The sequence below is a fragment of the Mustelus asterias genome, chromosome 15 (genome assembly GCF_964213995.1).
Source record: "Mustelus asterias chromosome 15, sMusAst1.hap1.1, whole genome shotgun sequence".
Lineage (NCBI taxonomy): Eukaryota > Metazoa > Chordata > Chondrichthyes > Carcharhiniformes > Triakidae > Mustelus > Mustelus asterias.
Window position 1 is genome coordinate 74,804,471 of NC_135815.1, and position 26,535 is coordinate 74,831,005.

General features: G+C 44.5%; 1 protein-coding gene across 3 annotated transcripts in view; it reads right to left on the bottom strand.

The window, feature by feature from the left end:
* prkn (parkin RBR E3 ubiquitin protein ligase) overlaps positions 1 to 26,535 on the bottom strand; it is a 1,119,547-nt gene that overhangs the window by 697,123 nt on the left and 395,889 nt on the right. The window lies entirely within an intron of this gene.

The following is a 26,535-nucleotide window of genomic DNA, read 5'->3' on the forward strand; positions in this document are numbered from 1 at the left end:
TGTGGGACAACCGGGCCCAAGTGCACATCATCAAAAAGGGGCTCAGCAGAATCCTGGGCTCCAGCAATCCTCCGAGTGCTGGTTCCCTGGGACGTCAGTGCCCTCACATGCTGTGGATCTTCAGCTATGAGGTGCTCACTAGTGAGTGACCCAGAAGCCTACCTACTTAGTGAACCCACTGAAGTGTGAATATCTGTGCTGGTGCTGGGTGTGGGTGACAGCTGTGACGTCTCTTCAATGGTAGGGTTGGAGAAGATCCCTCTGAGTTGCTGGAGTTCGGTGGGTGCAGGGGCATGAGGATGGTCTGGTCTGTTCCACTGGTTGGCCTGCAAGAGACGGGACATGGCATCAGTACATTGCAGGGTATACGGAGGGAACATTGTTTACTCACTTGAGACTTGAGGATTGACAGAATAGTCTCACATTTCTCTGCTGTCTGCACTTCACCGGCAGCACCTGCACCAAGAAGCGTAGTGGGCCTTCTTAGCTGACATCCCCTGCAGTCATGTGGAATAAGTGCTGGGGAGCCACTTACATGGAGCTTCCCAGTGCTTGCAGCAGTTAAGTCATTCACGTGGGCATAGAAATGATCGCTAATGAGGCATAAAATCCGGCCCCAAAACTCGCTGTCGGCAGGAAACACTTCATTTTTTGAACCGGAACCAACATTGCCATTTTTTGGTAAGATTTCACTCTTTTTGTCTATTCATTTTAATGGAAGAAAAATCACAAGGATGTGAAATCAGGCAGATTGACTTCCATATCTGAATTTTCAGTAAATACTGTCTAACTGCAATGCTGTGCAGTTAAATCGTAAAACCCACATATTTTCCCCTGCAGCCATTTTCTCAAATTATTATTTATGTCTGAATTATGAGCAGTTTTGTGCTCTGGATTCATAGCCACAATTAATTCCAAATGCTAAATGTAATTCTACCATAAGGGAGGGAATAACGGCTGTGCCAGATAGATAACCTTTGTTCTGGTAGAGGCAGCATGCAAACTTACTGCTGCCTGCTCATTTATGTGACTGGAGCAAACAGCAGCAGAAGTAAGTGCCATTTCTGTTTGTGCTAGGTGGCCCATCACACACAATCCCAGCCATCCAATTAACCAACGTGATGCACGGGGGTCCTCCAATCTCGGGACTGAGGGAGCAGAAGGGCAATGAGGTCTGCATCAGCTGATGCTGTGGCAAGTGTTGGCTCCATATTTAAAGGGTTGTCTGCACTGCATTTGTTGCTCAAGTTTCAAAAGATTCCATCCCGTTTCTGCTGAATTGAGTTGTCCTGTTCACATTGCCTTGAGTTTTGCTGCTATTTCTGCCTTGAGACATCCTGCTACTGTTGCTGCTCCCCTCACTGAAGACTCAAAGCAACCAAGGAGCTCAACAGAAGCCATCACCAATAATGAGAGAAAGACAACTCTGGTTCACTGAGACCTCCCAGCATGTTCTCCTCCAAGCTGCAAGGAAAAGCAGGAGATCCTCTTTTCAATGGAAAGGAGGAGAAAGGGGACCAAGCAAGCTTGGACAGAAATTGCAGAGGAGGTCACCAGCCTTGTGGTCACTCCTGGATCCTGGATTCAATGTCAAAAGCACATTTGTCCACCAAAGTACTCCATGTCTCTTTTCCTTTAAGGACTTGTATATGGTAATGCAAGAAAGTTGGCTTGACCACCCAGTCGATGGCAAGGGGATATGGCAGAAACATATGCTGTCAAAAACAGAGCTGCCTTTTCCTGAAAGGGGTCTGTCAGTCCTTTGTTGACCCCCACAAGATCTCTCAATATTGGTTGTATGCAAGTGGCATTCAGATGCCCCCACTGGACCTTAACCAGCATAGGTACTGAGCTTGAAAACAAAGTCCACCTTTCTCTGCTTACATACAACTGGTCAAGCTCAGTGGAGGAATGCTGACCCCTGTATCCTGACACCCATGGAAGATGTTGTCTTGGAGTTGGCAGGCCACTAGGGTAGCTATGCTACTGCTGATGGCAAGATGGAGTTGCCAGCCTAAGAGGGTGAGTTAATGAGTACAGGTGCATTAAGATGTATCTGGTACACAGAAGGCATAGCGCTCATTTGACCAATGTTGGACAACTGGAGTTCCACAGCAAGCATGACTGGGATGGAGAAATGGAAAGCCCTTAACTCCAGCATTTCTATGCTCTCTCATGCTGGTCAGGGTCAAGCCAATGCACACACAGCTTGAGAGGTCAGATAATAGCCAGAAAACTCTGAAGGGGAGGAGGGATCCCATCATTCCTTTATATCTTCCACCAGTTAAGGTGGCACGGTGGCATCGTGGTTAGCACTGCTACCTCACATCTCCAGGGACCCGGGTTCGATTCCCGGCTTGGGTCACTGTCTGTGTGGAGTTTGCACGCTCTCCCTGTGTCTGCGTGGGTTTCCTCCGGGTGCCCCGGTTTCCTCCCACAGTCCAAAGATGTGCGGGTTAGGTTGATTGGACGTGCTAAATTGCCCCTTAGTGTCCCAGGATAGAGGATTAGCAGGGTAACTAAGCGGGATTGGTGTCGGTGCAGACTAGATAGGCCGAATGGCCTCCTTCTGCACTGTAGGGACTCTATGAAACTCTCTCTAAAAAAGTTCAGATAGTTTTATGTCAGTGAATATCTTTTCATGAGTAGATTCATTCACAAGACTCTTGCTGGGACATACATGGAAACATACATACATAGAAAATTGAAGCAGGAGTAAGCCATCCAGCCCTTTGACCCTGCTCCTCCATTCACTATAATCATGGCTGATCATCAAATTCAATACCCTGGTCCTGTCTTACCCCCATATTCCTTGATCCCCTTAGCCCCAAGAGCTATAGCTAATTTATTCTTGAAATCACACAAAGCCTCAACTACTTCCTGTGGTGGTGAATTCCACAGATTCATCACTCTCTGGCTGAAGAAATTTCTCCTCACCTCTGTCCTAAAAGCCCCTTGTCCTCAAACTATGACCCCTAGTTCTGGATTGCCCCTCTTCTAGACATACTGAATGGCTCCACCAAATCAATCTAAGCATCTAAATGCATCTTTAAAAGGCCAACAAAGTGGTCAACAGCACTCTAGTTGACTCATGGTAGGTGGTGTAATTCTGCATCTGTGCGTGGGTTCCTCATGGGCATGTATAGCCATATCTTTAGTAGGTAGCCTGATCTCTTTGTATCTTAAAATCTGTGCAAACTAGAACTGCCACAGTATGTACATGTTGTGATTGCTTTCTGGGAACCGTGCTTACACCCAAAGGGCTCACTTTCAGTTGTCACAGACCAGGTGGCCATCAATTGAATGGAAATCCTTCCTGTTGATGAAGGCCACTAGCTGGTCCATGGGATCCTGACGGTTAGATGCATGCAATCGATAACACCTTCAACCAGGAGGAATCCAGCGATAGACCTGAAGTCAATGAACCGTTCCCTCTGACTTTCCAGATTGGTGCAGGAGTGATGCTGCAGTGCTCACCACCTCCTTGCCCCCTCTGGGACTATGGTGCCTATTCCCCACTTTTCAGGACCTGTAGTGATCGGCACCGGGGTGACTTCCTGCTGGGGGCATGGGAGTATATCGGGAGACTGTTGCATTCAACTTTAATCTCGCTAATGAGATTAAAATCAATGTAAATAAGTTCGGGTCAGGTTCTCACACTTTCTGGGCAAGATCCTGATCGCGTCAGGTGGAACAGGCCAGGAGCATTGGCAGCTTTTTAACACCAGGTGCAAATCCTGTTTCTGGTCTCTCACCAATTCATTGGCCCAGCAGGATTTGCACCTGGAGAATCACACCGATTTGTTGTTTGCTGCCTTTGTCCCTTCTCTTCTTTCTCTTCAGCTTCTTCCTCCTCCTCATTGTCCTCCTCAGTTGCTCAAGACCTAGAAATCATAGAATCATAGAAACCCTACAGTACAGAAAGAGGCCATTTGGCCCATCGAGTCTGCACCGACCACAATCCCACCCAGGCCCTACCCCCATATGCCTATATATTTACCCACTAATCCCTCTAACCCACACATCTCAGGACACTAAGGGCAATTTTTTTTTAGCATGGCCAATCAACGTAACCCGCACATCTTTGGACTGTGGGAGGAAACCCACGCAGACACGAAGAGAATGTGCAAACTCCACACAGACAGTGACCCAAGCCGGGAATCGAACCCAGGTCCCTGGAGCTGTGAAGCAGCAGTGCTAACCACTGTGCTACCGTGCCGCCCCAATGTGCTCTGAGGATGAATAGGTTCTACAGGATGCAGTATATCATGATAAATCATGATACATGCTGTGGTGAATACTACAGAGTTTCTCCTGAGCGACCTGACAGTGGAAGCATTGTTTGAGCAATGCCAACATGTGCTTGAATTGTGCACTGGAGTCACATGCAGGTGGCCAGCAGATTGCTCTTTTTGCCCAGAAAATATGCTCTTTTTCTATTTGCTAGCTTAACTATTGATAATACTGTAAACTGTCACAGAATAAAGATGTCATGACTGAAGCCAGGATATAGGGCATTCACGTACATGATGTTCTGAGCATGGTTGCACATCAACTGCACAGTCAAGGAATGGAACCCTTTCAGTTTTGATACATCCCTGCATATAGATACGATGCCTGCAAAGTAACGTATGTGCAATCGTTGGAACCCTGCACCATTGGAAAGCCGTTATTCTTGCGAAGCACACCTCACATTTTTTTCTGAGAATAAAGAGAATGAGATGTATCCCACTTCATGGCATTCAGTGCAAAGGTCACCTCTCGTACACAGTAATGGACAACAAACAGCCAGATGTTGCCGATGTTGTTTGCTGCAGTTTGACGGATCCTGGAAGAAGTGAAGTTCATAGCAATAGTAACCTTTACAGCCACTTGCAATGTTATACTCACCCTATTCTGAAGCTGCAGGTCTACCAGCGACAGGGGGTAGATTTCAATCAGCATTTCCTTCATAAATCAGAGATGGTTCCTCGCTGAGGTTAAGATAGGCTTCCTCTCTGAAGAACATGGGCTGGGTATGACCTCCTGCTGAGCAACACCGCTCCTTACAACATTTAGAACTTTAAATAAGAATACAAACCACTAAACATGCCCATTTACTCAGAAACGTTCAGGAAAAATCCATCTGCAACTAACCTGAAAGTAATTGACGGTCCCTTTAAATAATGGTGGTGCGGAATGTGTCCTTCCTATTGCTGAATGCATGCGAGGTTAAGTCTTTAGCTGAAGTGTTGAGGTTGAAAATGGCACTGCATCAATCAATCTTACATAATGACTGACATCACGATGTGCCCACCTTGCATATCAATGGTGTATGCTCCTAATGACACATGACGCTCCTTGCACCAGAAGAGAGGATGTACTGCACGGACTACATTTCGCACACAAAATGGCATTTGTAGCATCAAATGAATGGGCGCTACGGAACATAAATTTTTCAGCAAGTGTCCTTACAGTGAGCACAGAGCAAATTTCATCCATTTTGTCTGGTCTAATTTCAAATCCAGGTTCTGGTGCCCACTGCATTATCTACTGCCCATAAACATGATTTTTAAACTACATTTAACAACGTGTGCAAATAGCCGAAATGTGATCCCATATTGTGGAAATATTTTTAATTGCACAATGTAAGACCCCTTGAGTACTGTAAAATAAAATTGAAATCTGGACTTCCATCTGAACTGCTGCTATATCAAAATTATTGAAGCACATTACTGCTTAGATTATTCACACAACCAGGATTTGACACTGAGCAAAGACATCAAATAGAAATGACTGTTCCACTGTGATCTTTTTGTGCACATAAATTAGCATATTTTATAAAGCTGGAAGAATTAAAGTGCAATCACATAGATTCATGCACTGTGCCACATGCGTTGTTTTAAACTGTGCAATGTCCTTAATGTAGGATCGCATTGGAGAAGCTGCCATGCAAAAGTTTTCATTCAGCAAAGGACACAAACATGCATATAAACATTCAAAATGCTCAATGAGAATGAGTCATATAAGTTTGTTTGCACAATATATGTTGGCATTGTATGCTGGGATAGACTTTGGATTCAAACCAAATCAGTGTTTTCATTCCCATACCTTTAGAATTATACCAGCGCAAAATTCACCTTGGTAAGAGCAAATTTACATTCTATTGAGCCCTTGGGCCTTACATTTTGACAGCTCTTCTTTATTAATTTCAACCGTTGGAGCTAGTATTGGACTTATTTTAAAAGTAAATAATGTAATTGGAGCATCTCATAGACAATAATATTCAAAACAAAATGCAATGGATAATGATAAATATTCAAATTAATTTAGACTTGCCAGCTAGGGAAATCATTTCCTTGACTGCCAAGGAAGAGGACAAATATTGACTGTCAGATAATCTGAAACATTTCTACTACCACCCAGGTGTACCACTGTGTACATATCTGTACTAGTTAGGAAACTAGATAGACAGCCAGATAAAGAAAGTCTTCACAATCGGAGGACATCCTCAGGCACTTTACAACCAATGGAGTACTTGGGGAAATGGCACAGCAAAGGAACTGAGGCCAGCATTGATTAGCCATGATCATATTGAATGGCAGGGCAGGCTTGAAGGGCCCGGTGGCCTACTCCTGCTTCTATTTCTTGTGTTCTTGTGTGTTTTTGAAATGTAGTCACTATTCTATTCTAGGAAATGCAGCAGGCAATTTGTACATGGCAAGGCCCCACAGACACCAAAGCAATAATGACCGGGCATCAGTTTTAGATTTTGTTTGACATATAAATATTGCCCACATTCCAGGATGTCCTTCAGTTTAGTGCCAAGGGATCTTTTTATCCTTTTGTTTAACTCCCACTCAGGAGTTAAAATTGAGCACTCAATCGCTGCTCCCTTTGTGTTGCCCTAAGATTTTTATGGCTCTCCCTTACTGGGGATGTGAAAGTTATGCAGAATAGGCTAAGCACTGAAATGGTCTTACTTGCCTGGCCATTTTTTCCTGTTTGATTACGAATGATCGCCAATTATGAAGGACACCTATTACAAATGGACCTCAGGCCCTTGGTGACCCTTTTTCAGATCACAGATTCAGAGAAGAGCAGAAAGCAAGAGCAAGGGCCTTCTCGGAGTCTTGTTTTAAGCTGGGAGCTTTGAGCCTGAAATTCAGGTGGCGAAGGTAGTATGAAAAAAGTTCTGAAACAAAAAGAAACGGAAGGGAATAGAGCAATAGTCAGAAATTGTGCTTTAGGCAATATAAGGTAACGGTAAAATCACCGTATGCCCAGAGGACCATAGGCTGTTCTCCCCTTTGAGTGGGAGTGCTGACTGGTGGTGATTTAACGCGAGGATCACTACACCTCAGGTTGAGAAGGTGGGCTTGCATGAGTAACTTCAGCCGGTATGGGAATTGAACCCAGGCTGTTGGCCTTCCTTAACAGAATTGATATCACAGAAATGGTCAATTTGGACCCAACTTGAGGTATAGTTTTGCCAATGGCCTCATATGATGCTGCAGTTGGGCTTCCGATGCCAAGGGGAATATTCAATCCTCCATTCTGGAGTACAAGTACAGTGGCGGGAAGTGAGCATGATTCCCACTGTGGGGCATCAATGCACGATCTTGCGCTATTCAGTTCATTACCTATCATTCATGATGAGCTCACTGAACCTCTCAGTGGTGGCAGGCAGGAACTTGCTATCTCTGCTGTTATCCAGTGGTGTTAAAGGTCCAGGCACCAAACAGCTATTTACTCATTGCAAGCAAGGAGCTCCAGATTCTATGAAGACCAGAATGTCAGACTAGACAACATGTGGCCGCATGGCTCAGTGAAGCCTCCCTCCAAGTTCTCCTCCAGGCCATTGAGGAAAGACAGAAGGTGCTGTTTTTCCAGGGATGACAGCAGAAGGCCCTCCCATTTGACCACGGCCTGAATGGAGGTCACAGTGGCAGTTAGTGTCCGTGGGACCCACAGGAGAACTGCCCAGCAGTGCAGGAAGAGGATACATGATTTACTATGCTCCACCTGGGTAAGTCTATTCACTGCAAAGTGACACTCTTAAAGGCATTTAGGAGTGTAAGTGTGCGAGTGCAGAGGGATGTCAGACAGGAGTTTGAGTTGCAGGATTCAGCAGCAGATGGGACATATGTGCACTGAATGTGTGCCAGCCATTTCGTGCTCTCAATGTTCTATCAGTTGCAGGACATCCTGTTTCCTAATCATTTACTGGGGATGACTCAAAAGCTACCATGGGTACCTGCACCCATTGGTAATTCAAGATTATTGTCCACCTTTATTGTACACCAAAGGAAAATTTTAAGTTTATTTATTAGTGTCACAAGTAGGCTTACATTAACACTTATAATGAAATTACTGCGACAGGGCCATGCCTGCATCCTACAGTCAGGTAGTCTTCACCTCAGGACCTACATCAACGGTCCGGGTGAAAAAACAGATTTAAAAAGCCCCGTTGACCGTTTCCCGTTGGGTGAGCCTCTGCTTGCTCAATAAGGCAGCTCGTACTCAGCAAAGCCCATGATCTACTGATGATCCCCTGTGGCCTTTGTGATCATCATAACAGAACAATATACTGGCCTTTTAGAAAATACAGCATAGTTTTACGAAAATGACACTTGTACTTCAAGGGTTAAATTATGAGGAGAGGTTACACAAATTAGATTTGCATGCCTTGGAATTTAGAAGGTGATGCGCTATTCAGACACGAGGCTTGAAGCTCAGTAAATGAAAGGCTTTTATTTACTGTTAACGAAGCTACCAGAACTTATATACTATCCCAGACTGAAGGGGTCCCGGCCAGAGCAGGGACTCTTATACCTCTCCCAGGAGGCGGAGCCCGACAGGGATGTGCCACAACACTACAGTACAAAGGTGTAACAACCCCACCCTCACCCCAACAGCAACAATAGCACAATCCAACAGTAACATATGTACATCCTTGTAGTACTGGCCAGCCCCTGGCTCAGCACTATCCAGTGGGAACCAACAATGGTTCACCACAGAAGGTTACAAGGTGATTTTTATCAATATTTTCAACACATTAAGGGGAACTGATAGGATCGATAGAGACTATTTCTACAGGTTGGGGAGTCTAGGAATGTGGCATAGTTCAAAAATTAGTGTCAGGCCTTTCAGGAGTAAAATTAGGAAACATGCAAAGGGTAGTAGAAGTTTGGAACTCTCTTTTGCAAATGGTAACTGTTTAAAATTTTGAACTTAAGATTGATAGATCTTTGTCAACTGAAAGGTATTAAGAGAAATGAGGAAAAAGCAGATACATGGAGTTAGATCACAAATCAGCCAAGATCTCACTGAAAGGTGAAAAATGCTGTAGGGGCTAATGGCCTACTCCTGTTCCTAAGGTGGTTGAGTCTTCTGCTTGCTGCTTTTAGACATTTGACACTTCCCTGTTGGCTTGCTTCCAAAACAGCAGGCCCTCATTTACATCCGTCAGCTCTCACAGTTCCTTGTAGATTTTGTCTCCAATCTTGTGTGACATGTAGATATAAATCATCCATACCTGTGGCTTTACTTGATTTGAGCCCTCTTAGCCTGTCTGAGTACTCTCTGCAAGTGATACCAAAGTTATTAAGATGACTTACAGAACCTCGGCTGCATCTTAGAATAACAAATATTTCCTGGAAGTAATCATTTGGTATGTTAACATTTTAGCTCATGATCAATTTCAATTCTGTATTCTTAAGGAATCTCAGTTCTTTTCTGATGACCCTCTTGTTGTCATAACGTTAGTAGGATTTCTTGCTGTGGCATTTAGTGTCTTTGGCTATGTTCATTTCTGGTTCCCTCTTTGCACTTATGACTGCCACTTATTAATGTTTTTGAAAATCTACGTTTTGAAATGCTGTACAGGGAATTAAATATATAACCGTTGCAAAAGCCTACATAGTCTGAAGAAGCAAGCTGTCTAATGTTGAGTTGATGGAATTTAAGTAACAGCTGCCTTAAAGAAGTGATACATTTCCTGACCTACCAGAATGCCCTTCCACTGGGACATATAGCTGAACGGCACTCAGGAGCGAACAAATGGTTGTGGTCGCAATTTGCATGAACAGCACAGTAACAATCAGATAATTAGACAATTTTCTGACAGTTAATTAAGACAAAAGAAGACAACCATTCCCAAAATACAGCAGCTATTAGTAAGCACTTCTCTTCTGATTGAATCTCATTGCTGGCCTATAAGGTGAAAATGGCATTATTCTCATCAGCACTTTAAACATCATGTAAAGGAGATTTTGTCCCTTGGTCCTTGAACACAATAAATCTACCCATTTGTATTTTATATCTTCTGAACTGTGTGTAATTTATCACTTTATTGAAAAGGTTCCATTATGCTAATGTTTTACCAAAATCACTTGATCTTCTATGAGGTCAAAAGGCCATTTTCTATGAATATTTTGGACTATGACCGATTTATAATGTCACTGAGAGCAATGCAGGAAGTATAATGAAGGTTATTCCCACATAGAAAAGCATAAGAGAAAGAAAAGGATAAGAAATCGAATGTGACTGCAGTTTTAAAAATTTCTCATATCTATGTAAACACGAAGAAAAAATTGTAACAATGTGAAAGTAATTAACTATTTTAACAATGAACGTTTTTTGTTTCCGAGCACATAGAATGAAAGAGTAAGAGAACTTTACAACCCAGAAGGAAATCGTCAAGCCCATCGTGCATGTGCCAGCTTTTCGAAAGAACTATCCAATTAGTCTCACTTTATGTTCTTTACCCAGAACCCTGCATTTTTTTTCACTTCAAGTATCAAAGTGAATATTGAATCTCCTTCCACCACTCTTTCAGGTTGTGCATTCTAAATCATTGCAGCTCACTGCGTAAATTATTTTCTTCCATGTTACCTTTAGTTCTATTGCCAAATACCAATGTGTTCATTGGTACCCTTCTGTACTGGAAACAGTTTCTCCTTATTCTCTCGAACAAAGCCCTTCAAGATTTTGAACACTTTTATCAAATCTCTCCTTAGCCTTCTTTGCTATATAAAAACAACACTAGTTTATCTAATACCTACATCAGAGAATATGTATTTTTTTCCCTGGCACCAGTATAGTGCACCCTTTCCAAATCTTGACATCCTCCCCAAAGTGTGGTACTCAGAATTGGTCCTCACATACTAGCTGGGGCCCAACAGTGCTTTATCATGATTTAGCATATCACCCTTGCTTTTTTAACTGAGTGACTCTCTACAAAGTCTAGGATCCTATATGCTTTTTTAACAGCCTTCTCAACTTGTCTTGCCACCTTCAAAGATTTGTGTATGTATTCCAGATCTCTCTGTTCCTGCAGGCCCTTCATGAGTATACAATTTAGTTTATATTACTTCTCATCACATTTCTTTCTATTAAATTTCAACTGCCATGCGTATGCTCATCAGCCGATCCCCTAATGAAGTCTATTACTTTCCTGTTTTCTATGTCCCCAAGCTTTGCATCATTTGCAAAGTTTGAAATTACACCTTGTACGAGCAAGCACAGGTCATCAATATATATCAGAAATAATAGTGGCCCCAATACCAACCCCATAGGACACCAATGCACACTTCCTCCAGTCTGAAATACACCCATTCACAAATATTCATTGTTTCCTGTTCCTTCACCCATTTCATAGCTGTGCAACTGCTGCCCTTTTAATTCCATTGGCTTTGTTTTTTTAACAATCTATAATATGTTTTATCAGACATCTTTTAAAAGTCCATTCGCATAAAGTCAACTGCATCACCCTCATCAATCTTCTCCATTATTGCAACAAAGAACACAATCAAGTTAGATTGGTAAAGATTGGTTAGATCAAGCTAAAAGGTAGGGATATGTTCGGCACAACTTGTGGGGCCGAAGGGCCTGTTTTGTGCTGTAGTTTTCTATGTTATGTTTCTATGTTTCTAATTTGCTTTTAAAAAATCCAAACTGGCATATTTTTCAAGTTTCAATTAAACATTTTTGAACAGGGATGTAACACATATAATTCTCCAGTCCTCTGACATCACTTCCATAGCTAAAAAGGGTTTAAAGATTGTGGCCAGATCATCTGCAATTTCCACCTTTGCTTTCCTTAGCAACCAAGGATGCAGCCCATCAAGATTAAATGATATTTCTATTTTTTCTGCTGCCCACTCTTTTAAGTATTTCCTCTTTAAATATCCTCTTTAGTGAAGACAATTGCAAATTATTCATTTAGTAACTCAGCCACGTCTTCTGCTTCTAAATGATTTCTATCATCTCTAATCGACTCCTCCATTCATTTTACTACCTTTCTACTACTTGAATGTTTATAAAAGATTTTGAATTCACTTCTATGTTACCCACTATTCTGCTCTACTCCACTCCTTTTGCTCCTCATATTTCTTTTTCCAGTTCTGCCCTGTACTTTTTTTGTATTTAGCTTTTTTCTCTTAACAAGTTATGAAGCTAACCTTTACCATAAGCCTCTTTTTTCATTTCATTTTAATCAGTATAGGGTTAAAATGGATATTCCCTGAAAACAGGCATGGGAATCGCAGTATATGATCATTCTGAGCCTGGGCATTACATTGCATGTGGAATGTTAAATTTTTGCTGCCTGCTGTTTTACATGATTGCTGTTTGCAGCCAGCACTACCTGTGCTGATCAGTGGATGCATGCATGAGTAAGGGAATTAATGTCACAATTTACTAATGCAGCTCAAAGGCAAGCTGCACCTGTTAAAGGGAAGGTGCACTGAGGGTACAAGTGGTGGGAGCCGTTTGAAAATTGAAACTGTGCTGATACTTTAAGAATGGCTGAACATGCAGGTTAGTGTACAGTGAGATTTTCTGACAACGTACTGGTTTTAGTTTTAGTGTAAAATGTGAAGAGAAAGAGAGATATTGTATATCCACAGGAGGCCCTTGAGACGTGCTAAGGAGGCAGTGGAAAGAAGTAACAATGGAGGTTAATGCCACGAGCATAGCTCCAAGCATATGGATGCAATGAAGGAAGAAGTTTATCAATCTGACACAAGCTGTCAAGGTGAGTGATTTCAATCTTCAAATGGCATATCCTATGACTAGTTCATCGACTGCTCAATTCACTACACCTCCATTACTCACCTACTAACAATCTCCATAAGTACTGAACCCTTCCTCTCTTATGCTTTATCTCACCTTCACACACTTAGCAATGTTACAAATTACACAGCCGCGACTCGGCTTGCACAGATTGACTGCAACTCAACTATGACAGTCACATGTCCCAATAAAACCATTCACTGACACACTTCTTTCTTTCTTGCAGGAGGGGCTGGTGCCTAACAGGAGGCAGGAGGAAAGAACTTGAGGAGGACAAATATGCCTGTATGTTTCGACCCAGTGAAAAAGACATCACAAAAAATGGCATTGTTGAGGCTATAGTGACTAGGACAGCTGGAGAGGCAGATGATGGGAGAACCTGCATACCCAATCCTCTTTTGTTCATCTCACTTCCGCCACATCTAACAATCTCTTCTGACTCACAATCTGCAGACGACATAAACAAACACTCCGTACTTTCTCCTCTCTCCCCAGAACAACCCTTGACACATTTTCATTTCAGATACTCAACAACTGGAATCTTTCTGGTTAGAGGAGAAAGAGGAAGAAGACAGTGAAGTTGAAGAGGCTCTGTCAATCTTACATTCACATTAATCAGCTTAGAGACTGACACTGAGCGTATTTTAGAGGCTAGGCTAGGGGAATGATCTACCTACAACTGTGCAAAAACTAGGGGGCGGAGGGGAGGGGGGAGGATTACACAGGTGCCAACTTGCTGGATGGTAAAATCCCACACCAATACTGCTGCAGAGGAGTCAGAAGAGGAATTGACAGTTCAGGCAACAGAAGAAGGCAGATTAGTATGCAAACAAAATGATTAGTGCACAAGGAAGGCTGCCAGAAATCCTGTGTTTAATGTCAAGGAGTATAGAGGAGTGCAGCACTATCTTGGACCAAAAGGTTTGCACAGAGCTTGGGGCTCAACATTTCCATCATAGAAATGGTGTTTACCTCCATCAGTACATCTGTGGAACCCACCATAAAGCAGCCACCTCCCATCACCCAGGCTGCTCCCACAAGGAAAATATCTCATAGGGAGCACTGAGATACCCAAAGATAGTAAGAAGTCTCACAACATCAGGTTAAAGTCCAACAGGTTTATTTGGTAGCAAATTTGCTACCAAATAAACCTGTTGGACTTTAACCTGGTGTTGTGAGACTTCTTACTGTGTTCACCCCAGTCCAACCCCGGCATCTCCACATCATGACTACCCAAAGACAAACAGAACACAGACTAAAGGAAATGCAACAACACTAATAATTTGCACTGATGCAGTGTCATCAACATAACAAAACATCCCAGGTACTTAACAAGTGTATTGTCAATAAAAAAAATATTTTTGATACTGGGCCATGAAACATATATAAGGACAGTTGACTAAAGGCTTGCTCAAAAAGGCAGGCCAAAATTTTCCAGCCCTTCCCACCAGCGGGATCTTCCAGTCCCGCTAATGGCGACCCCCCACAATGTGTTCATGGTGACAGAGGATGCAGGGCATGCAAATCCCTGTAGACATCAGCAGGACCAGAAGATCCCGTTGGCCGGAAGGGCCAGAAAAGTTTGGCTTAACTCTTTGACCAAACTCATGGTCATCTGTCCTGATATATTTTCCACGCCAATGGTGGGCAGCCTCCATCACCAGAAAATATGCTGGTGCCGGGGGGTGGGGTGGGCGTGGGGGGGTCAGAAAGTTCCGCCTATAGGCTTTAAGGAGAACCTTAAAGGGGAAGACAGAGGAAGGAGAGGTGGAGAGACTTAAGGAAGGAAATCCAGAGTCAGCTAAAAACAGATTAACTGAGAATGGGCGAAGTTGGACAATGTTACAGAGATGGAATAGATGGTCTCAGTGATGGCACTGGTCATCTCAGCATCAAATACTACACCATGCTTCCAAACAGTTTGATTCAGCCTCAACATTTGCGTGGGTGAAGAATGGTATTGACAGAGAGGGAATGTAGTTTCCAGCTCTCTGGGCAGGAATTCAAGGCCAGTGGGTGGGACATAAAATCCAGCCCTGGCTTTCCCTACTTGATAGAGGCTGAAATATTCTATCTTAAGTTAGTCAAACTAGTTAGTTCTCCTTAAGGGTAATTCATTGTCCTCGAAAGTGTGCAGTTTTGTTTCCTGTGACAGCTAATGAACTATTCATTGAAAGCTTTTATATTTTGAAGTTAGAAATATCTTTTATGCATTTATGCTGATGAAAGAGCAGTCTGAAATTTGTTGAACTATTGCTATCCTGTGACAAAATTAGTTAGTTAAAATTGCAGGTGGCAAATAAAGAACCCAAACCATCATGCCTTTGCTGACATAGGCTGTTGCAATTTGCTGACATTCTTTTTAACAAAAATTGTTTCTGTGGTAGCATGGCCCCTTTAATGGCCAATCCCTTGTGGACCATGTGGCTGGGTCGGAAGCAATAGAGCGCAAACGCATGAACCTGGGTCTATTGGGAGCAAGGATGTGCATCCCTGAGGCTGCAGGCTGCCTTTGAAGTCAGGGTGATGTTAGTAGTGGGTCAATATCGCTGTGCTGTTACTTCCTTTGCTGGATATAGTTCTTCTTAATCAATAGATTCTTTAGTTTGTTACTTGCCACATCGAGTCACCTTGAGTTGCTACACTGGCGACAAGAACAAACTGGATCAGTCATTGAAAGCCACGCTGAAAAGTAGAGAAGCGTGGCCACTCGAAGTCAAAGTGCAAAGGAGAAAAGGTGCAGACTCCGTTTTAAAGATGTCCTATTCGGCTATTCTGGAAAATACAGCCATTCGACACCTAGATTGAGAGTTGAGGACACTGAGAGGCTGCGATATTTTTTTTTGGCAAATAAAATAGCAGTCATGGAGAAGCAGTAGGTGATACCGTTCACAATCTGCAGCCCACAGACTTAAAACCTGGTGAGGTTAATACCCGAAGCTCCAGACACAAAAACCTTCAACCAGTTAGTCAATTTAGTTTGTGATCACTACAACCCCTGACCTTCCATTATCATGCAAAGGTATGAATTTCATTCTGTGATTAGGGAGTCAGGAGAGATGGTCTCCGGCTTTGTGGTAAGACTTTAGCAACAGGCTGAACACTGCTAGTTCGAGCTTTCGTTGGGAGACATGTTGAGGGTTTGTTTGGTTTGTGGGATTAACAATCCCAACACTTTAAAAAAATTGCACTTTGACTTCGAGTGGCCACTCTTCTCTACTTTTCAGCGTGGCTTTCAATGACTGATCCAGTTTGTCCTTGTCGCCAGTGTAGCAACTCGAGGTGACTCGATGTGGCAAGTAACAAACTAAAGAATCTATTGATTAAGAAGAACTATATCCAGCAAAGGAAGTAACAGCACAGCGATATTGACCCACTACTAACATCACCCTGACTTCAAACCAAGATTTCACTAGGAAAAGCAGTAGAGATGGCACAAGTGACTAAGTGCACTGAAAAAGGCGTGTGTGAGCTGCAAGACTTGCAGAATGAGGTGAATCAGTTGTGGCAGGAAAAGGCTGCTGCTAGGAACAGCCCAAATGAGGAAGCAACGGAGCCTGCAAAGTGTCATTCAGCACCAAGATCTGAGGCATGTTTTTGGGTTGGAGGAGACCACCCTCAAGAGCCGTGCTCATGCAAGAGGTGTATCTGTTTCAAATGTAAAAAGAAGGGTCACCTGCAGGCTAGGTGTAGAGTGAAGCCTGCAGGCTGCACAGCAAACTCCAAAAAATTGAAAATGATAAATACAACAGCTGTGCCTAAGCTGGCAGAGGGAGGAACCAAAGGATGGATCCAAGGCTTACATATTCAATCAAGTCCAACTCAACAAGATGCCTCCCACTGATATTGTCTCAATGGTAAACGACCGCCCTCTGAAAATGGAGGGTGCTGTGTGTGGTAAACCACTGTTAGCTTATTGCCTGTTTGTGTGTGTGACATGCCTGGACATGCCCCTGCCGGCCCTGCCTGGGACTCCTCCCCCCCTGGTCCAGGTATAAAGGTGACTGCTCCCCACCCCCTGCCTCAGTCTCTGGACCAGTTCATCGGCATGGGTGTGCTCCAAGTCTTTTGCTAACAAAAGCCTATTTGTTCTTGCATACAAACTAGTCTTTGCTTGATTGATAGTGCATCACTGTGGCCACTGTCATTGGTGAAAAGACATTCAAACATCTCCAAAAGGGACTGCAGCCCTTAAGTCTTGGCCACTCTGGGGCTATTCTGGCGACTTTTACTAGAGAGACACTAAAGATAGTGGAGACAACCTCTGCACTGGTATCATATAGGAACCATATAGCTCAGCTGCCCCTAGGGCCTGTGCCTAGGAATGTGACAGAACTGAAATCTTTCCTAAAATATTACTACTGAAGGTTCCTGCTGAACATAACGACAATTCTGCTCCCCACCCCCCCAGCTTTTAAAAACGCAGCAGCAAAGAAAGTGGGGAGACATGCAAAAAGAAGCATTTGTCAAAGGCAACCAGGCTTTACAGTCGTCGACACTGCTTGTACACTTCAACCTGAGTAAGCCATTAGTAGTCACTTGTGACATGTTGTCATACTGATTTGGAGCAGTTCTGTCTCACAGAATGGCAGATGGTGGCGGAGAAACCAATTGCATTTGCTTTGAGGACTTTGTTAAATGCTGAGAAAATAGACAAAAAAAGCTTGGCAGTCATCTATGCAGTGAAGAAACTTCAACAATACATCTACAGATGGCATTTCACCAGTATCTCAGACCAAAAGCCATTGTTGGGGTTTTTACGGGAGGATAAGCCAGTGCTGCCTATTGCCTCAGCTAAGGGACAGAGATGGGCCTTGCTGCTGGTACCATACAACTATACTTTCCAGCATAGGCTGGGGACACAGATATTGAATGCAGATGCACTATGCCGCCTCTCCCTGCCACAGAACATACCGTCATCACCTGTTCCACAGGCAATATTATTGGCTTTGTATTTTTTGGACACCCTGCCTGTCTCAGCAGCCCACATTAAGTCATGGACAGAAAGAGAGAGACCTGTTGCTGTCGAAGGTCACGAAGATGGTGCTGACAGAGTGACGCATCAACAAGACAGAGCAAATGAAGCCGCATTTGCAATGCAGGGATGAGATAACCTACAAAGATGGTGTGCTATTGAGGGGGGGCCCGTGTCATCGTACCAGCCCTAGGGTGACAGCCACTGCACCAAGAGCTATATGATGCCCATCCAGAATAAAGCATTAGCCAGAAATTATGTCTGGTGGCTTGGCATTGACAGAGAAATTGAACAAATGGTTGGGCAATGTGAAAGTTGTCAGACCAAGCAAGCATTGCCACCACCAGTGAACATGCACCCTTAGAGTGGCTGGGCCATCCATGGTTGTGGCTACATGTAGGTTTTGCTGGGCCATTTTTGGGTCATGTGTTCCTGATTCTAGCAGATGCCCATTCCAAGTGGCTAGACTTTCAGCTCTTGACATCCACTACAGCCATGTCCACTATTGATAAACTGAGGCAGATCTTTGCGATTCATGGTCCTCCCAAAGTTTTGGCGTCAGGCAATGGAATGACATTCACGATTGACAAATTTCAGACTGTTGTCAAGTCTAATGGCATTTGTCTTGTTAGATCAGCCCCTACCATCTGGCCTCGAATGGGTTCGGAGAATGAACCATGCAGGCGTTCAAGGCTTCCATGAAAAAGCAAGCTTATCGACAATTGCCATTGTGATTGGCAAGTTTTTTAGCTGTCCGACACTACATGCCACCACTGGGGTCACGCCTGCAGAATTGCTAATGGGCCAGTGCCTTCATATTTGTTTGGACTTAGTGTTCCCAAATTTGTCGGGCAGGCTGGAGTTAGACAAGCTTCTCAGAAAGAGTATCATGAAACACAGAACAGGGACAGAATCATTTAATGTGGAGACCTTATTTTGGCAAGGAATTTTGTTGGCAGACTTGCCTGGGTAGTCCCAGCGAGAGTTGTGGAGTAGACGGGGCCGGTCTCACATGTGATGGAGTCACAGGTCATTGAATAGAGAAGCATGACAACCACTTACGCAAGAGAATAGAGCCAACTCCAAGAGATGAGCAAGTGGGCCCTGCATCCAGTTCATATGTACCAGTTGCTGAACCAGAGATTTCTACACCTGTGTGAGGCTAAGGCCACCTCTGGCTTCAGTGGCTGAGGCAGAGGAAAGGGCCGGCAGAGCTGCGGTGTTCTGCAGTGGTCCAGAAGTGCCCAGGCTGACTGACGTTATTAATTGTTTTTCCCTGGTGTGCCTCCTGTAATTTTGTTTGCCTGCCTATATTTTAACCTTTTTTTTGTTTTACCATAGATTGTCCAAGAAATTAGGAGGGAAGGAGTATGAAAGCATGGCCCCTTTCATGGTCAATTCTTCATGGGTCACGTGACCAGGCCAGAACCAATGGAGTGTGAGCGCGTGAACCTAGGCCTAGTGGGAGCAAAGGCACACATCCTGGGGCTGGAGGCTGCAGTTGGAGTCAGGTTATTGTTAGGAGTAGACCTATATAGTTGTGCTATTAAACCTTTTGTTGTAAAGACTTGTTCTTAATCAATAAATCATTTAGTTTATTACTTGTGAAATCACCTCACCTCGAGTTACTACAGTTTTACATCAAAGAACAGTAACCTTATAAAACATGGGAACCTTTCAGTGTTCCTCAGTTTTGGCAGTTGACTGATTCTTGTTTTGGATACCTAGAGAGAAAGAAAGAACTTGGAAGACACAAATTTGATCTCTTTCACACCCAGATTTTCAGCGCAATGGGTGCCAGTTTATCTCCAAAATATGACAGCAATATCAGTACACACTACCTCAATTCCCATCCATCAAAAGGCACATACCTCACCTTCCCTCAGTTACTGCCAATTACAGTATTCGCTTGGCCACAATTCAAAACTAAAAACCACCACAATATAAACATTCCAAACCAAATTTATCAACCAAATCATTCCAGATCTCAAATAAACATTAACTAATTAGTCTTTGGGTAGAATTTCACCCTTGACACGCACGCTCAATAAGCGGAACCAGAAGTGGCCGCAAATCCATGTCCGACCCATATCCAATCTGGCTGCCACATAATTCTCTTGTGACCTCCTCCCACTTGTTCGAGCAGGGCTGGGGAGGTGGGCACGTGGTGGGTGCATGGCAGGCACTGTGTCCAATGGCAACCCGCTGTGAGTTTCAAAAGCAGCCTGCATAGGCCGCAGAAGAATCCCTGTCAGAGCAATGGCAGCAGCAGGAGGTTGCAGCAAACAGGAGGGGAGTTTGGACAGCCAACAAGCGTTCCATCTGAGTCCTCAGTACCACAGCACCATCATCCTCATTGAACCCCCTTGGAAAGCAAGTTTGTGAAGAGAGTACTACAATGAGCAACACTCACTCGGACGCCTAACTTGGTCGAGGCGTCAGAACCTCATCTTCAGCAGCCCAATGGTCCTCTCCCGCACTGCTTTTATGGATACATGGCAATGGTTGTACCGATCCTCAGCGTTGTCCTTGGTCGTCTGAAAAGCATCATCAGCTATCAAAGGATAACCCTTGTTTCCAATCAACTACCTGTCCAGGTGAGCTGGAGAAGTGAAGAGCCTGAGCACCTGAGAGTGGTGAAGAATGTATGCATCATGTGAATTGCCAGGGTACCTTGCACAGACCTGCAGAATCTGGGTCCTGTGATGATATAAAATATTCATCGAGTGAAATCCTTTCTTGTTCACAAAGGCTCCCGGGATGGCCACTAACAACGGCCTGGTTGCAGGGAACCATGCAATGGCTGCAAAACTCTTACCCACTCAGCCAGTCTGACCCGGTCTATCCTAAAATGAATGAATCTGCTCACACTCCTGAGTGCGTCAGTGACCAGCTTGACTCAGCTGTGTGCAACTGACTGTGAGACTTCACGAAAATCACCCAGAATGCCCTGGAAGGATCCAGAGGCATAAATGTTTAATGCGATGTGACCGTCAGAGCCACAGGCATTGGGTGTCCTCCCACACAACTGGAGCCTATCTCATGCACAATCATCTGGCAGATGCTCGTATTGGCTCGTTTGAGAGCTGGAGCCTCCGGTGGGGCTGGATCTCGATCATGTCAAGGTAGTTTGATGGTTGTCTGTACACCTTGGCAGCAGGGTAGTGGCGTCTTCTCTGGGGGTGGTCTCCCTGCCCTCTCTGCTGGCCCTGATCATCCTGTGCCTGGACCTCTGCCCAAGTGGGATGCCTGGCCTCCTTAATCTTTGTTTCCACCCCTCCTCTTCAGAGGAGGGGGTACATCCTGCCGAGTATACAATACCCATTAGCAAGTTGGCTAATGGGGCTCACCCATGTATAAAGGGTGACAGAGGGACCCAAACCTCCAGTGCCAGTAACACAGAAAACACTCTATCAACATTCCAGAACACAAACTCACTGTAACCCTACCAATGCCTAACTCCTTAGCCAGCATTTGCAACAGGGGCCTTTGATCCTGCACTTCCATCAAAAAAGATTACATTTGTTTAGTCCGCCTGCCCAAAATTGTGCAAGCAACGTGAATTTTGGGTCAATTAGGGTTTCATTCCGCTTAATTATATCTCTTATTGTCAGCAAGCATGCACCTGATCCGTGTCTGCACCCACCGAGCAAAACGTCACTCAAGTGTGCGAAGACTTCGGGTCACATGCCCGAGGACATCATACGCTATTTCACAGATTTCCGGGTTGGACGCATGTCCATCTGCCCACCGTGAAATTCTACCCTTTGTGCATTTCCATTCATTGTGCCTTTTCCTGTCCAAGTGCTCTGAAAGAAGTCTCACAACACCAGGCCTTTAACCTGGTGTTGTGAAACTTCTTACTGTGCTTACCCCAGTCCAACGCCAGCATCTCCACATCAAGTTAGCTCTGATGCAGTGCTATTCCAGTCACTTCAGCATGGCTGGTGGAATACTGATGCTTTTCAGTGGAGATGGCTGCAGATGCAAGACAATCCAGAACAGCTCAGGCCCTAGAAAGCCTGGCTTCAGATTGCATCACCTCTGCATGAGCAGTCTGGGTTGAAAGGCAACTAGTGCAGTCGTAGGTGTGGGGGAACCATGCTGTCACCATGAGAGAGGACAACAGGCTCATACATTACAGTGCTACCGCCACTCCTCCAAGGCAGTGTTTTTTTTTGGAGGACAGATTGCTGCATTTCTATGACATCCTGAAAACTGGAATCTGCAGTCTAAGCTTCCACTGCAGCGACCCATTAGGGACGGGCAATAAATTGACCATTAGATGCTGCATCATGGTTGGATCCTCAACTTTGCTCCTGCAGCTGACCACCACTTCGACACTGGAGAGGATAGGCCCCAAATGCAGCACAAAGCTCTTCATCAAGTTAATACTGGATTCCTCCATGCTCCTTGACGTTGGCTTTCTGGCAGGCCTGTCAGTGCACTAAACATTTCATTGTGTTTATTGCCCATCCCTAATTGCCCTTAAGAAGCTGGGGGGTGAACTGCCTTCTTGAACCACTGCAGTCAATGTGGTGTAGGTACACCCATTGTGCTGTGATTCTGGTGAATAGCTGGCAGTGTGTACAAGCTGTGAGATGTAGTCTGAGGTTAACAGCAGTGCTAAGTGCGTAAGGATGAGATGCAGCTTTGGCTGTGAGCTATGAATTGTGATTGCTACAGATTGCTGAAAGGTGAGTGATAGGGGTGTGTTGCCATGATTGCATTTCCCAGATTTAGTTCACTTTTACAATGATTTCTATTGCTCCAGACAAAATGTACCTCTCCTTTCAGAGGTATGGGAACATTTAAGCAGTGCACGCCAATGTGCAATCGTGATAGCCTGTCACAATTTTATGTCCTATGCTCAAACATGCAGCCGCTCAACTATACTTAGTGCCAGCTACACTCTACAGTCATTTAATTTGAATGCCGCCTGCATTGGACATATAGGATACAGGATAATTCCAGCATCATGATTCCCATGACCCTTTTTTGGGCCCTGTCCAATTTTTCAACTATTGAATCATAGAATGCCTTGGTCAAAATGAGCCTGTTGGATCCAACATGCCAATTGGTAAATCTATCCAAACTAGTCCCACTCCCCTGTTCTTTCTCCAAAGCTTATATTTATTCAATTCCTCTTTGAAAGTTACTCTTGAAGTTGCTTCCATCATCCTTTCAGACACAGCATTCCAGATTACAATAACTCAGCTTTAATTTATTGGCTCTGGTGCTTCTGTAAATCACCTTAAATCTGTGTCCTCTGGTTACTGATCCATTGGCTGCTGGAAACGATTTCTCTTTATTTGTCCTTCATGATTGTGAATACCACTATCCAATCTTCTCTTAACCTGCTTTGCTGTAACAACCCTAGCTTCTCTAACTGGAGTCCCTCATCTCTGTTACCATTCTAACAAATTTCTTTTACTCTCTCTCTAAGCACTTGACACCTTTCCTAAACTGTGGAGTTAGACAGAGGGCTGGATTTTCTGGCCGCACCTGCTCCAAAACCAGAAAATCCTGCCCGAGGACAATGGACCTTCCTACGATTCCCGTGGCAGGCGGGATGGGAAAATTCCTCCCAGAATATTCCAATTGAGGACTAACCAGTGCTTTATAAAGATTTGGCATAACATCCACGCTTTCATACTCTACGTCTCCATAAATAAAACCAGGGATCCCATTTTTTTCAGTCTTTTCAACTTGTTCTACCATCTTCAAAGATTTGTGTACACAAATCTCAGGTCTCTCCATTCTTGAGTCCCCTTTAAAAATTACATCACTTGGTTGATATTGCATTTCCTTATTCTTCCCATGAATGCATTATTAATGAGGCAGGACATACCAGGAAGTGGACCATATGGCGCAAATACCCTCCTTGAAGACCCCCAGAGGTCTTCTTCAACCTCTTCCTTCAACAACTTCAAGCACCTTGTCTTCTTCCGTGTCGCCTCTGTGTATTCTCCCTGTTGTGCGACAAGCCAGGGAAACTTCTGCACCCCATATCTGAGAGCAGAGCCAGAACCAAGGCCTTCACCTTGTGATCACTCCCTGTCGACTTCAGCAACTTTAAATAGCACCAAGACAAACCACCAGACATATTTACAAACTGAGAAACAGCCAGTAGTAATTAATCAACAAACAACCGGAAAATAGTTCATGATTTCTTTAAATAGCACTATTAGGGAATCTGTCCTGCGACTGAATGCATTTGCAGCTGTGGGAGATTAAGATGGTAAGCTGAAGCACTCACTGTCAAATAAGTATCACACACTGACTAACGTCATGTTCTGCATTCTCTGTATGCTTTCAGCACAAGTTCTCTGCACCCACAATCATGCTCTCATCTGGTATCTGCCATGGTAGCAGCAGGAGTGTGCATGCACACCACAGATGCCATTTTGGACCTGAAATGGTAACTGGGTGTCAAAAATATGGGTGCTATGAAACCAAACTTTGTAGCAATTCAGTCCTGGGTTCATCAAGTATATCCTTTCTATTTAGAACTGTAACAAAATGCTTAATCAATACTGCCATGCCCTTTTCTCTTTTTTCATCCTGATCATTCCTGAATATTTGGTAACCAGGAATCGGGTGGCATGGTGGCACAGTGGTTAGCACTGCTGCCTCACAATGCCAGGGACCCAGATTCAATTCCGGTCTTTAGCGACTGTGTGAAGTTTGCATGTTCTCCCCGTGTCTACGTGGGTTTTCTCCGGGTGCTCCAGTTTTCTCCCACAGTCCAAAGATGTGCAGGTTAGATAGATCGGCCATGCTAAGTTGCCCCTTCATATCGAAAGATATGTAGGTTAGGTGGATTAGTCATGGTAAATGCACAGGGTTACAGGGATGTTTCCCCTCCCACTGGCAAATTAGTTTAACTAGTTAGCTAATTAGTTAATATCTCAGTGAAAACATTGGTCCCAACTTTGATCAGATGCAGCACATCAATCTTATACAGGAGTCCCTTAACCTACAGCCAATCACAATGCTAGAACATAAAAGAATTAGAGGTCTTCGCCTATAACCTCTGGTGGATGGGAATTGAGAAGGAATGGCACTCTGGTCCTAGTTTCTTAAGTTAAAATGAGTGCACTCCTATCTCATCCAACCTTCTGCCTCACTGCAGGTGAGATCCCTCCTGCACAGTGGATACTCAGAATCTACAATGGAGGGCAGATTTATGAAAGGTAATTAAGCCAGAAGGTAAGTCTATAAGGTTAAGTGGGTGGAATTTGAAGGTGGGGGTCAAGCTGGGTTGGTTCGAGCCTTGTGGCAGGTGATGGGGGCTGGGTCAAGCCTGAAGTGGGTTGGAAGTGCAGGTTAGGCCTGAGTGGGAAGTCAGGTCAGACTGTGCCTGGAGTATGCAGTGGTGGGGGTGGGGTTAGGCTGTGCCTGCAGGGGAATTATTGGTGGGGGTAGCTGAAGGGGTGATGAGGGGTTGGGAGGAGTCCTGTGGGTGGTCAGGGAGATTCTGGGACTCCTGTGCGGGGGTGGGAGGAGGTTGGGGTAGTCGGGAGGTTAGCGGAGTGCCATGGGGAGTTGGGGTTAGTGGAGGGATGTGGGAGTCCTGTGTTGGGTCAAGGTAGTCAGGGGATGGGAATGGGGGAATGGGGGGAGTCTCATGCGAAGTCAGGGAGAGTTGAAAGGATGTGGGGCAAGTCTCATGGTGGGTTGCGGGGGTAGGCCAGTGGTGGTGCTGGTGGGGAGATGGGGGAGTTCCGTGGAGGATCTGGAATGAGAGCAGTCCCTGGGATGTTTGGAATACGCTGCAGGAAAGGATGTCCCGAGGCATGGTATATTAGGGAGACCATGCAGATGCTACGACAACGGATGAATGAGCACCGCTCGACAATCACCAGGCAAGAGTGTTCTCTTCCTGTTGGGGAACACTTCAGCGGTCACGGGCATTCGGTCTCTGATCTTCGGGTAAGCGTTCTCCAAGGCGGCCTTCACAACACATGACAGCGCAGAGTCGCTGAGCAGAGACTGATAGTCAAGTTCCGCACACATGAGGATGGCCTCAACCGGGATCTTGGGTTCATGTCACACTATCGGTAACCCCCACAACTTGCCTGGGCTTGCAAAATCTCACTAACTGTCCTGTCTGGAGACAATACACATCTCTTTAACCTGTGCTTAACGCTCTCTCCACTCACATTGTCTGTACCTTTGGGACTTGATTACCTGTGAAGACTCGCATTTCAACCATTATTTTGTAAATTGAGTTGTGTCTTTATATGCCCTGTTTGTGAACAGAACTCCCACTCACCTGACGAAGGAGCAGCAAGCGCTCCGAAAGCTAGTGGCTTTTGCTACCAAATAAACCTGTTGGACTTTAACCTGGTGTTGTGAGACTTCTTCCTGTGTTTACCCCAGTCCAACGCTGGCATCTCCACATCGTGTTTGGAATGAGTCAGTGTACAGAGTTACTCAGAAGCTAGAAGTGGTTTAAATTTTTCTAACTTTTTCTGGGTATCTGTTGCTGGATGACAGAA